This window comes from Lemur catta, chromosome 13, assembly GCF_020740605.2.
Source record: "Lemur catta isolate mLemCat1 chromosome 13, mLemCat1.pri, whole genome shotgun sequence".
In the NCBI taxonomy this organism is placed as follows: domain Eukaryota; kingdom Metazoa; phylum Chordata; class Mammalia; order Primates; family Lemuridae; genus Lemur; species Lemur catta.
The window spans coordinates 4561285-4572346 of record NC_059140.1 but is presented as its reverse complement, the minus strand read 5'-3'; the positions used below and the strand labels follow the sequence as shown (position 1 = coordinate 4572346).

General features: G+C 49.5%; 1 long non-coding RNA gene across 2 annotated transcripts; it reads right to left on the bottom strand.

Moving 5' to 3' along the window:
- Positions 1–1289: 1289 nt before the first annotated feature.
- Positions 1290–10693, bottom strand: LOC123649354. Of its 2 annotated transcripts, none has more exons than XR_006738998.1 (5): positions 7150–10693; positions 6647–6921; positions 5025–5143; positions 3769–3977; positions 1290–3215 (listed from the first exon to the last, which is right to left on the bottom strand). It is a non-coding gene; the product is annotated as an uncharacterized LOC123649354 (long non-coding RNA). The 2 variants fall into 2 exon arrangements; XR_006738997.1 differs by having other exon boundaries at positions 6643–6921; positions 7150–10691.
- Between the last annotated feature and the right edge of the window lie 369 nt (positions 10694–11062).

The window sequence follows — 11062 nt, the reverse complement described above, 5'->3', positions numbered from 1 at the left end:
CATCCAGTTATGGCCCATCAGTTAGTTAGCCATAAAACCTCTGAAGTACTTTTGGCTCAGACACCTGATAAGAAAGGTTTGAGCACAAACCTTGATTGAAGCCACGTCGTAGGGAGGGGAGCCAAAACCGCGCAGCGTCCTGTAAGTGGAAAGAGCCTCACTGCTGGTCTTGAATAGGAGGGAGCGGGGCGGAGCTCTTCCTAAAACCCCACCCGCCTCTGGAGCGCAGCCAAGCTTGTTGGGCAAGGCGAGGACCATGCAGCGAAGGGGAATGAAGTGTCCCATCACCATCAGGGCCCCAAGCAACCTGGGTGCGTGGCCCCATATAAGAAGGGAAAAGAATTTCTCTCAGGTTGGGAAGAGAAGAGGTGTTTTTTTGTTTCTTTGTTTTTTTCTCTTAGGAATGGGTCCACTGGCTCCACGCACTGCTGTTCTGGAAGTGGAACTCTGTAAGAGATTCCTTAAAAACTAACCCAATGAATTCTGCTAATATTTCTTTGGCCAGGATTATGATAGATGGCCATTCCTGTTTGCAAAGGAGGCTTGGATACGAGCAGTTTAACTAGACACATAAGCACCTCAAGTCGGGTCTGTGGGTAATGGGGTTTAACCAGCACCATTGCCCACAGAAAGGCTAGACTGCTTAGTGGTTTTGGAAAATCATGGGCATACATTATTTTGATAAAAGTTAATTTTAAAATTTGAAAACAAACTCAGTGCCCACCAGTGTTGTTTTACATTATCTTCTCTTTCATTACATGATTGGCTTAAGGTTGTACTCTACCAGGTTTTATTTTTTCTTTTCCAAAAAGTGGTCATGGAAATGGTATTTTAAAATTTCTTATCTGTTTTGAAAATAACTTTTTCTTGACTTTTTGCATGAATTAATGTTGGCTGCCTATAAAATTCTTAGGTCAAACTTTGCTTTGAGATTTCAACTAAATGATGTTAAACAGAAGTCTTGATTGTTATCATCCATAGATGCCTTCATTTGTCTATTTTTGCCCATAGAATTATTTCTTAGTCTTTGAAAGGTATTCCCAAGTGTTGCACATCCTGAATCCGTTTTTCGTGAGACACATTCTGCCTTTTCAATTGATAGATCAAAGCATTTCTTTATTTCAGGAAAGTTTTTTTTTAAGTCTTTAATGTTTTTTTCTGTTGCATTTACTTTTGCTTTTGTTTCAGAAACAACAATTATTTACAAGTTGGTGTGAGGAGGGTGCTCTGTGGCTAGCGTGTGCTCTGGCGAAGCCTTCAGGAATTGGAAGAAAAGGCGAGTGGCAGCATGCAGGTGAGACATGCTCTTTATTGATGGGAGGACACAGCAGTGGCGAAACACATGGCCGAGAACGTGGCGAGCGCTTACATATGGCTCTGAACAGTAGTGGCCACACGCCATGGAGAAGCGCGATCCCATTGGTTCACGCACGAAACAACACCTTGGTTACATGAGTGTGCTGACACACACCTCCCCGGAAGCCCAGCAAGCCAGTGGGGCTGGGCCAGAGAAAACAGTATGGCAGGCATCTTCGTTTGGCCTAAGAAACCTGTTGGCTATACAAATGCACTTTCCCTTACATTCCACCCCTGAGGTAACGGGGCTGACACACGGGCCCATAGGGAGGCCCCTTGGGCACAAAGGCCACCACAACAATACAGGGAACAACACAGTATCACCAGACCACAGCCAGCAGCTCCTAACACTAAAAGGGTCCAACGCCGGGAGGACTAGAGACATTCCCACCATTGCTATAGTGGGTCTCCAGTTAACTGTTGGATGGCCTGTACCTCCTCAACTTCCTTCAGTGCGGAGGAGATATCCTCCTGGTGATCAGGTATCTACACCACACTCAGTATGTACGACTGCGCATGGGCCTCCTTGAGCTGCAGTGAGGAGAGCAAGGGCCATGCGGTTGTGCAAAACCACTTTCCTCATCTGAGTGACCTCATCCATCAGGAGGGCCGAGGCCTGCCGGGTTTGATTCAGGGCCCGAGCAGTAGCTCCACTAGGGCACCCACTTCTATCTCTACCTTAATGGCTCCACCCCCAGGAAAAAGGATGGCTACTGGGAAAACCACCATGGAGTGGGTTTCACCTGATGCCAATGGGAGAACACGGCATCCCAGTAATGTGGCTCCTCAGTAAAGGTGCGGAGGACCTTCCCTGGGATGTGTGGCCGTCCCCACGAGCATCTTCTCATCCAATGAGCAAGAAGATAAAGCCACCCATGTCTTCCACATACCCACGGAAATCCTGGGGACACTCTATCCGTAGGGACAGTCCCCACCAAAGGTTTTCCACTCCACCAGCGGGTAGCATAATTATTCTGAGTAATGTTTTCACAAAACTCTTTCAGGATCCATCCCATAATGCGGTTTCTCAATCCCATTCCCTGTTCTATACATAGAGGGGCCACTTGGCACAATTCTACTTGTTCCCATAATAGCCAACCCTGACCTTCCCAAACAGTGTATCCCAAAGTGGGATGTGGGCGCGGAGTTCATTGTAGGTGTTTTCTGACTACCCTGCGAATGGGGTGGTAGTCGGTGTCCTGGGGATGCCACATGGTCAGGAAAGGCCGGTTCTGCAGAGAAGCAGGGGTGATGCTCCAGGCCAGGCCACCGGAGGTTTCCACCAGGAACTCCGTGCAGACCCAGCAGTGAGAAATGTTCTTGACTTGAGCACAAGTCCAGGAGGTGATGCTGTCAGCCTGGATTACCTGGGTCGGTAGGAAAGAGCAGATGGGGGACCGCTAAGGATAACTCACATCCTTCAGGCTGCACACAGGCTACCTGTCTGTCCTGAGACAAGATTGCGGCCAGAGTTGCCTTTTGTCCTGGGCGATGGTGCCACACAGTCTCACCTAGAACAGGTCTGGTGGTTTCAGGTGCCAAGACGAGGGGAACCCGGGGAATTACCCAAAGGGCAAGAACTAAGGTGCCCATGAGAAGGGTGCCCTTTCCATAGTTGCCCGCTGTGACTGTCACCAATTGCTGTTCAGAGGTGAGCACGGTGGGTGACATGTTGGAGAGGTACTGTAACCCATCCCCCCACAGGGCTAACAGTCCAATCCACTGGGGTTCAGGGCCCGTTATACTCCACGACCGTGTCCAGGTTTTCATCTCTCCTTCCTTGAGGGGAGTTGGGGCCGGAAGCAGAACAGTTTCGTCCTGAGTTACCTGGGGTCACAGCAACGGGTCCTTGGAGACATCTGTCAGTTGGAGGGGAGTGGTCTGTTGTAGGTTAAATAATCTAGGGGGCAGGCCCACCCTTTCAGGGCTGCTCTTTCAGCACCCAAATGGCCAGATCTCACCTCCATGTCCAGTGCCAGAGAGATGGGGGAAAAGTCCCACTTTTTAGCTTCCCCTTCAACAAACCATTGTATCACTCTATCATGCAGCGGTCTGAGGCCGGTAGGGCACATGGGCTATCCACTCAGTGTCCATTTGGCATGCCCACTGTTGGACTTCATGTCCCATAAAATGACTACCCCAATCACTTTCTATAGTGAGGGGCCACCCATATAGAGCAGATAAATGTTCCAGTGCCTTAATGGAGGGTGTTTGGTCAGCCCAGGCCGCCGGGTAGGCAAAAAGGAGGCCGGTAGCGGTATCAACCGCTGTGGAGGCGTACACCGCCATGTTAGACCAAGGCAGGAGACTGAAATAGTCAACCTGCCATCTCTCCAAAGGACGGTCTTCCCGTCGGACATAGCCAGGAACAGTGGGGGGATGCCTAGGACGTGGATACTGTTGGGCACATACCTCACATTAGCGACAAGCCGTCCATAAATCTGCCATAGGTGTGTGTAGATTCTGCCTCTGGTTCACTTGAGCCATAGTCTTTACACTGGCATGGCCCAGACGACGGTGTAACCACACGGCTTTGTCAGCCAGCAAGGGTGACCTGATCCATCACACTCTTGCCAGGGTGTTGGCCTCATCACTGCCGGGGCTGACTAGAGGTCTATGTCCTGAAACACGATACACCCAGACCTCCTTCTGGTGTCCTTGCTGCAGCAAGTCCTCCCACATTGCCTGTCCCCATACTGGGCGGTGCCCTATTAGCCAACCTTGGGCTTTCCATGTAGGTAACCAGACAGTGAGGCCCTTAGACATGGCCCAGCTGTCAGTGCAGACATGCAAAGGGGACGGCTCATGCACAGCTACGATCCACACGGCAGGCAATTGAGCCCATTGGCTGCTCTGCCCTGCCCTGTTTCAGACCAATTTCATCATGATCCAACTGGACGGCCCTTGCTGTCCACTGGGCTAAGGGGCCATGACTGGATCCGTGGGCATACGAGGCCTCCACTGGAGAGTGACCCCGTCCTACAAAGTACGGGCTCTATTCCCTTAGTATTACCATGGTCTGAGGGTTGGTTTAAGACAAAAATTCAAGAGGACCCAGTACTGTCTGCAACTCTGCAGTTAAAGGGCTGGAGCTGAACTCTGCTCGTTGCTCCAGGGGAGCTCCCCACTTTGCCAGAGTAGGTGTCTGGGCTGCCCTTGATCGTGGGCCGGTTATCCATGACCTCACCCATCCTGCTATGGGGTATGTGGTGAGCACCAGCACCTTAGACTGCCCAGTTATAGCTTCACAGGCCTGAAAGGCAGCACACACAGCCACCAGCTGCTTTTCCACCAAGGAATAGTGCTCCTGGGGCCCCTTCCAAGCCTGGGACCAAAGCCCAATTGCCACAAACCCCAGCCCATCCCGCTTGAGTCAACTGTCACATCGAGGTCAAATGGCTGTGCTCCGTTCTACAACTTTTAGCGTCTGGGCCTGTGCAGCAGCCCTCTTGACTGCCATAAAAGAGGCCTCTGTCTCTGGGGACCATTCCCACTGTGCCCGCTTTTTGCACAATGAATGCAATAGCCGAAACAGTTGGGCCAAGTGGGGAATGAGTATACACCAATACCCCAAAAGTCCCACAAACACTTGTAACTGTTTCACTGTAGTGGGTCGGGGAAGGCTTGAATCTTACCTATAACTACCTCGGGGTTTGCTTTTGTCTTACCTGACCAGACAGCACCCAAGAATTTGACTGACAAGCCAGGTCCCTGGACCTTGGAGTCATTCACCGCCCAACCCTATTGTTCCAACAGGTTCAAAGACTGGTGGCGGCTTCTTCTAGATCTGTAAGGGAATCAGAGGTTAACATTATATCATCAATATAATGAAACAGAAACACTGAGGATGGCCGACTCCATGTGGCCAAATCCTGTGCCACCAAACCATGACCTATGGTTGGTCAGTGGAGGTAACCGTGCTGCAACACCTCAAATGTCCACTGTCGTCCTTCCCACCTGAAGGCAAACTGGTCTTGACTGTCTGTAGCCATGTCTGTGGAGAGAAAGGCGTTGGCCAGGTCCACTGCACAGTGGTGCTGTCCAAGCACCAGTCAGTTGCTCCCTCAGATCCAGTATCGATGGCAGTACCATGGCACGCAGGGGGGCGTCACTTTATTCAGCTCCCGGTAGGCTCCTGCCATTCTCCAAGTTCCACCCAGTTTCTTAACCCGCCAAACAGGAGAGTTGAATGGACTGTGAGCTGGGCGTACTATGCTGGCCTTTTCCAGCTGTAATATGGTTTGTGAAATTTCTTTGTGCCCCCCCACCGGGCAAATGATACCGTCGGGTGTGTACCGCACGACGAGGTGTGGGCACAACCTGTGGTGGGTGATGGGGGTGGCCATGCACCACCAGCTTCACACCCCTAACTCGGAGGCGGAACTCGCCTGTGGAGGTGGTTAGGGTTAAGCCACGCAGAATGTCAACACCCAGGGTATTGACACAGGGGACACATACACAGTGTAAGGCCTGGGGGCCAAACGCCCTATCCTCAGTGGAATACTCACTTGTTTAACTTTGACAGTTTGCCACCACAGCCATCTATGTGGGCTGTCTGCCCAGCAAACCACTCAGAGTTTCCATAGATTAGGGAGCAGTGAGCTCCCGTGTCCACCAAGGCAAAAACCCTCTGCACATTTGTAGGGGACCAATGAACAGCAAGTTCCACATGTGGCCTCTGGTCATCTGGGGTCCCCTCTAACTGGGTGCCTTGGCCTAACCCTAGTCTATATCCAAGAGGGGGTTTCAACCATAAAATCTTGCAGCTGCACATTGTAGGACTCTTTGCAGGTATCTTAGCTCCCTGCCTCTTGGGTGCCTTCTTGAACCGCTGGTGGGAGCCAGCTGATCCCACAGGGCCAGCAACACCTCATTAGGCTGTTTTTTTCTCTTTACGCCTGCTAGTAGGAGGTCTAGCCACGTCTGGGTTCCAGACGCCTTCTGGGATCCTTGTACTGCCTTCTTCTGCAGGGGCCCTGAGCTCCTGGGCCCTTCTTGGGTCCTTGTGGCATAAGCACTTGTCCCTTCCCCCCTTTCTGCTCTTCAGCGTCTCCCAGAGTTGCCACGGCCGTGGTGACCTCGTGTGTCTGCTTCCCCACGTGGGGAGTGAGCACAGCTGCCAGCGAGCCAAACGAGCCTGGGGGAGCTGTAGCTAAGATTGGGTCGCGTGTGCATGCAGTGAAGCGCTCCTCATCTGCCCCCGCCAGTTATCTACTGCAAAAATTGCTTGGTGCATTCCCAACTCCTGAAGAGTCTGAATTAAGTCCGCGTATGAAGTCCACTTACTCACGGTTTCAAGTAGTTTTCCGGCGTCATCCCATGCTGTGCGAGCGGCAGCCAGAGCCATTCAAGCAAGGCGTGGTCGCCCTCACCACAGTGACTGCTTGTCTGTAACCTCTGCCTCAGGGAAGGACGTATAGTCATGGATGCCAATTGCTTCGCCTCCCTTGGGGAGCACAGGACGCTATCCATCCCTTCATGTCATAAATGCAACCACCAGGCAGGCAGTCACCCCAGGACGCTGTCTGCACTGTTTCCCCAGCTCCCGCAGCTCCTCAGGGGTGTCTGCAGAGTAAGAGACACGCTCTGTCACTGTCGGGCGCCGGCCCCCAGCCCCCAGCCCCCAGCCCCCATGGGCTGTGCACGCTCCATTCTCTGTTTTACGACTGGGCGGGCTCTCAGCAGAGGGGACGCCCGCCCTCAGTCTCTGCATACTTTTTTGCTCCTTAACTCTTTCTCCAACTCCTGCAGGCGGGCTTCCAAATTTTCCTCTATCTCTTGTAACTCCCTTACCTGGGCTTCTTGTCACAGGATGTCTTTATGCTGCTCCCTGAGGGCTGTGAGGAAGAGCCGGCCGACCCGACCAGCTGCTGCTCACTCCCCAGGCTGCAGCGACTCCTCCAAGGCCTTTTCCAGGACTGCAGGGAGACATTCCACCTGCTCCCCATTGCAGAAGCCCATGACATGAGGACCATTGCCACTGGCTGCCACAAGCTCGTAGGAGGCCACATGTCCTCCCTGCTGGGGTATAGGGGACACTTACCCCTCTGGATCCTGCCGACTACGCTGGGTGTGAGGAGCATGCTCTGTGGCTAGCGCGTGCTCTGCCACAGGCTTTGGAAATTGGAAGAAAAGGCAAGTGGCAGCAGGCAGGTGAGACATGATGCTCTTTATTGTTGGGGGGACACGGCAGTGGTGAAATGTGTGGCCGAGAACATGGCGAGCGCTTATATATGGCAACACGCCATGGGGAAGTGTGATCACATGGTGATCACATGGGTTCACACAGAAGACAACACCTTGGTTACATGAGTGTCCTGACTCACGCCTCCCCGGCAGGCCGGCTAGCCAGGGGGCTGGCCAGAAAAAACACTGCAGCAGATATCTTAGTTGGCCCTAAGAAACCTGTTGCCTATATGAATGCATTTGCTCTCACAGTTGGGTCTCCTTTGACTTAAACATCTTTCATTTGACCTTAAAATGCTCCTAAATATTTTGTACTTCCCTGTTTCTTTTGCTCAGTTCCTCAAGCATGTTCTCTACCACATGGAATGATTTAACAGATTTTGTTTTCTTTTTTGCTGCTTTTATTGCAGTCTTCATTTCCGCAAAGCTTTCCTGCTTTCAGTCTGAGTTTGTCAGCCTGTCATTTCATCTCTATTTGCTCATGTCCTTAATGCCCAACCCTATGTCTCTTCTTCAGACTTTTATTTGTGATAGACAATCCTTCCTGTAAATTCTTCGACTTCACAGAGATCTAGTTGCTACTAATTGTATTAGTTTTCTGTGGCTGGCATAACAAATTGCCATAAATTTATTGTCTTAAAACAACAAAAAATTTAGTATCTTATGGTTCTGCATGTCTGAAGTAAAATATGTCTCACTGAGCTAAAACAATGGTGCCGGCAGGGCTGTGTTCCTTTCCGGGGGCTCGAGAGTCTCCCCTAGAGCCCTTAGAGTCTAGCTCGAGGAAAAGGCCTCCCTCATTCCTTAGCTCATAGTGCTTCCGTCTGAGTCCTCACATGGAATCACTCTGACCTTCCATCTCCCTCTTTCACTTGTAAGGACCCTTCTATTAGGGTCTTTATGTTAGCCCCACCTGGATGATCCAGGATAATATCCCTACCTTAAGGTCAGCTGATTAACAAACTTAATTCCATCTGCTACCTTAATTCTCTTTAGCCATGTGTCTTAGTTCGTTTTATGTTGCTATAATAGAATACCACAGACTGGGTTATTTGTAATGAACAGAAATGTATTTGGCTCATGGTTCTGGAGGCTGGGAAGTTCAAGAGCATGGTGCCCGCATCTGGCGAGGGCCCTCATTCTGCAGTATCCCGTAGTGGAAGGCACAGGGCAAGAGAGAGCCAGACTTGCTTTTGTAACAAAGCCACTCTTGCAACAACTAACACGCTCCCTTGATGATGACATTAACTCATTCATGAAGGCAGAGCCCTCAGGACCTGATCACTTCTTATTAGGCCCCACTTCCCAGCACCGTTGCCTTGGGGATTAAGTTTCCAACACATGAACTTCAGGAGACACATTCGAATCATAGCACTGTGTGTCATAACATTCATTGTTTTCAGGGAGTAGGTTGTGGGCATCTTTGAGAGCCATTATTGTGTCTGCGACATGAATTTTCACCTGGTTTATGGCATATTATCATTGTTAAGTATTCTTCATTTATCTTTTTGTTTCCTATATGCCTTTTTTCCTGTTATTTCTCCTCCCACATTATCTTTTTGTAGTTTCCATGATGGTTCCTTTAAAAATATGGTCACTTTTCTTTGAGATAATGGATTTTTTCCTGGAGTAGCTCTTTTTTGAAGAGTAGTTGGAAGAAAGCCTAGCAAATATCCCCAAGGAGTCTGGGGATACAATTCAGGGGATCTGTGAGCTTGAATGGGAAAAATTATCATCTTTAGTTTTTTTAATGTATGCAGGCAGCAGAGCTCATGGGGATCGGTAGATACATTTTTCACCAGTAGAAATTACATATTTTTATATCCCTTTACCGTTGTTACAGATATGCTGAAATGTCAATTGCCTTCACCACTACTTTCAAATTATACCAGTTATTAGGCCCACTGCTAGATCTGATTAATCAGTGTATAAATATCACAAACTTTTAAAAATATTTTGAGATGATATTCCCTGTGTGCTCTCTGTGTTTTGTCTCATGCATTGGAAGGCATTATTCTGAGGGGATGTGTGCGCCACGGGGCAGCAAGGATGTCCACAGGAGCAGGCGCGAGGCCCAGGGCTGGAGGTGATCTGGCAGGGCAGGCACCGTGGGTCCAGCATCCCTACCTTCCTCCTGTCCTCTCTCCTCCTCTCCGCTGGGTGTGGTCCTCTCCAGACTAACAGGAAGTCTCGCTGACTCACAGCAAAACCCTGCATGTTGCAGAATTGGGGTGATTTAGCTTGCACTTCTTCGCTGAGCAGTGTCCATATGGGTTAGGCTCATACTGACCCTCAGTTTCTCCCCACATGGGTGACAGATAAGCACCTGCTCTTGCGGACGCACACGCCTGTTTCATCTCAGCTTCCTGCCACTATGGTGGTCCACACGTTCAAAGGTGTTTCAGGGTTTGCCCACGCACTGAACCTTGCAGCTCCAATAAGGGCGGGGCTTGGGGTTGCTGATTCGCACTGCAGTGCGCCCCGACTGGCAAAGCCTGGATTCTCTTTACTGCTCCCAACCAAGGTCCACAGAGAGTCTCGCTCATCACATCCTCCTCTGTCCGGTCCCAGGCGCCAGCCACCTGGGGGCTAGTCCTCTCCTGAGTTGTGGCTTCATAGAAGTGGAGATTCCTCTCTGTTTCTCTTTCTTGTAGTTCTTAGTTGATTTCAGAGATGACACAGGGGCTAGAGCTTTCTCCTCTGCCCTCTTTAACAGGGAGTTATTTTAGCTTTTCCATAACTTTTTACAAATTGCTGACATTCTCTGCAACAAACACAGATGATACAGAATTGCATAAAGCGGAAACTTCTCCTCTTTCTTCCCACCTAGTCACCTCTTTTAGTGATCATCTAAGAGGCAAAAATGGTGTGTATTCCTCATTCTTTTCTCTATGCTTATATAAATATTTTAAGTATTCAGTTCATTTATTATTTGTATTGGTGTATGTGATAGAGTGAAATGTAATTGCTTTCAGCTTTATGAGTGGTAGGAACAGCATCTATACCACAGCTCGTTCCTCTCTCTGGGCTAAATGAAAGAGAGAAAATGAGGGGTGGAAATGTATAAGATGACTGTTTTTATGCTTGAGTCCAGGAGTTCCAGATCAGCCTGGCAACATAGCCAGACCCCGTCTCTACAAATAAAAAAAGTTTGAAAATTATCCTTGCGTGGTGGTGTCCCAGCTACTCAGGAGGCTTTGGCCCAGGAGTCTGAGGTTACAGTGAGCCATGATTGCACCACTGCACTCCAGCATGGGTGACAAAGTGAAACCTTGTTTCTAAAATAAATATGTAAAAAATAAAATTAAAAGTAACTTTTTCTTATTTTTTATATTGGAAAAAATATGTCACATAGAATGTACCATTTTCATTATTTTTAGTGTACAGTTCTGTAGTGTTAAATACACTCACGTTGTTGTACAACCAATCTCCAGGGCTCTTTTCATCTTGTAAAACTAAAACTCCGTACTCATTAAACACTAATTACCTAATCCCCCTTTCCCCCAGCCCCTGGAAACCA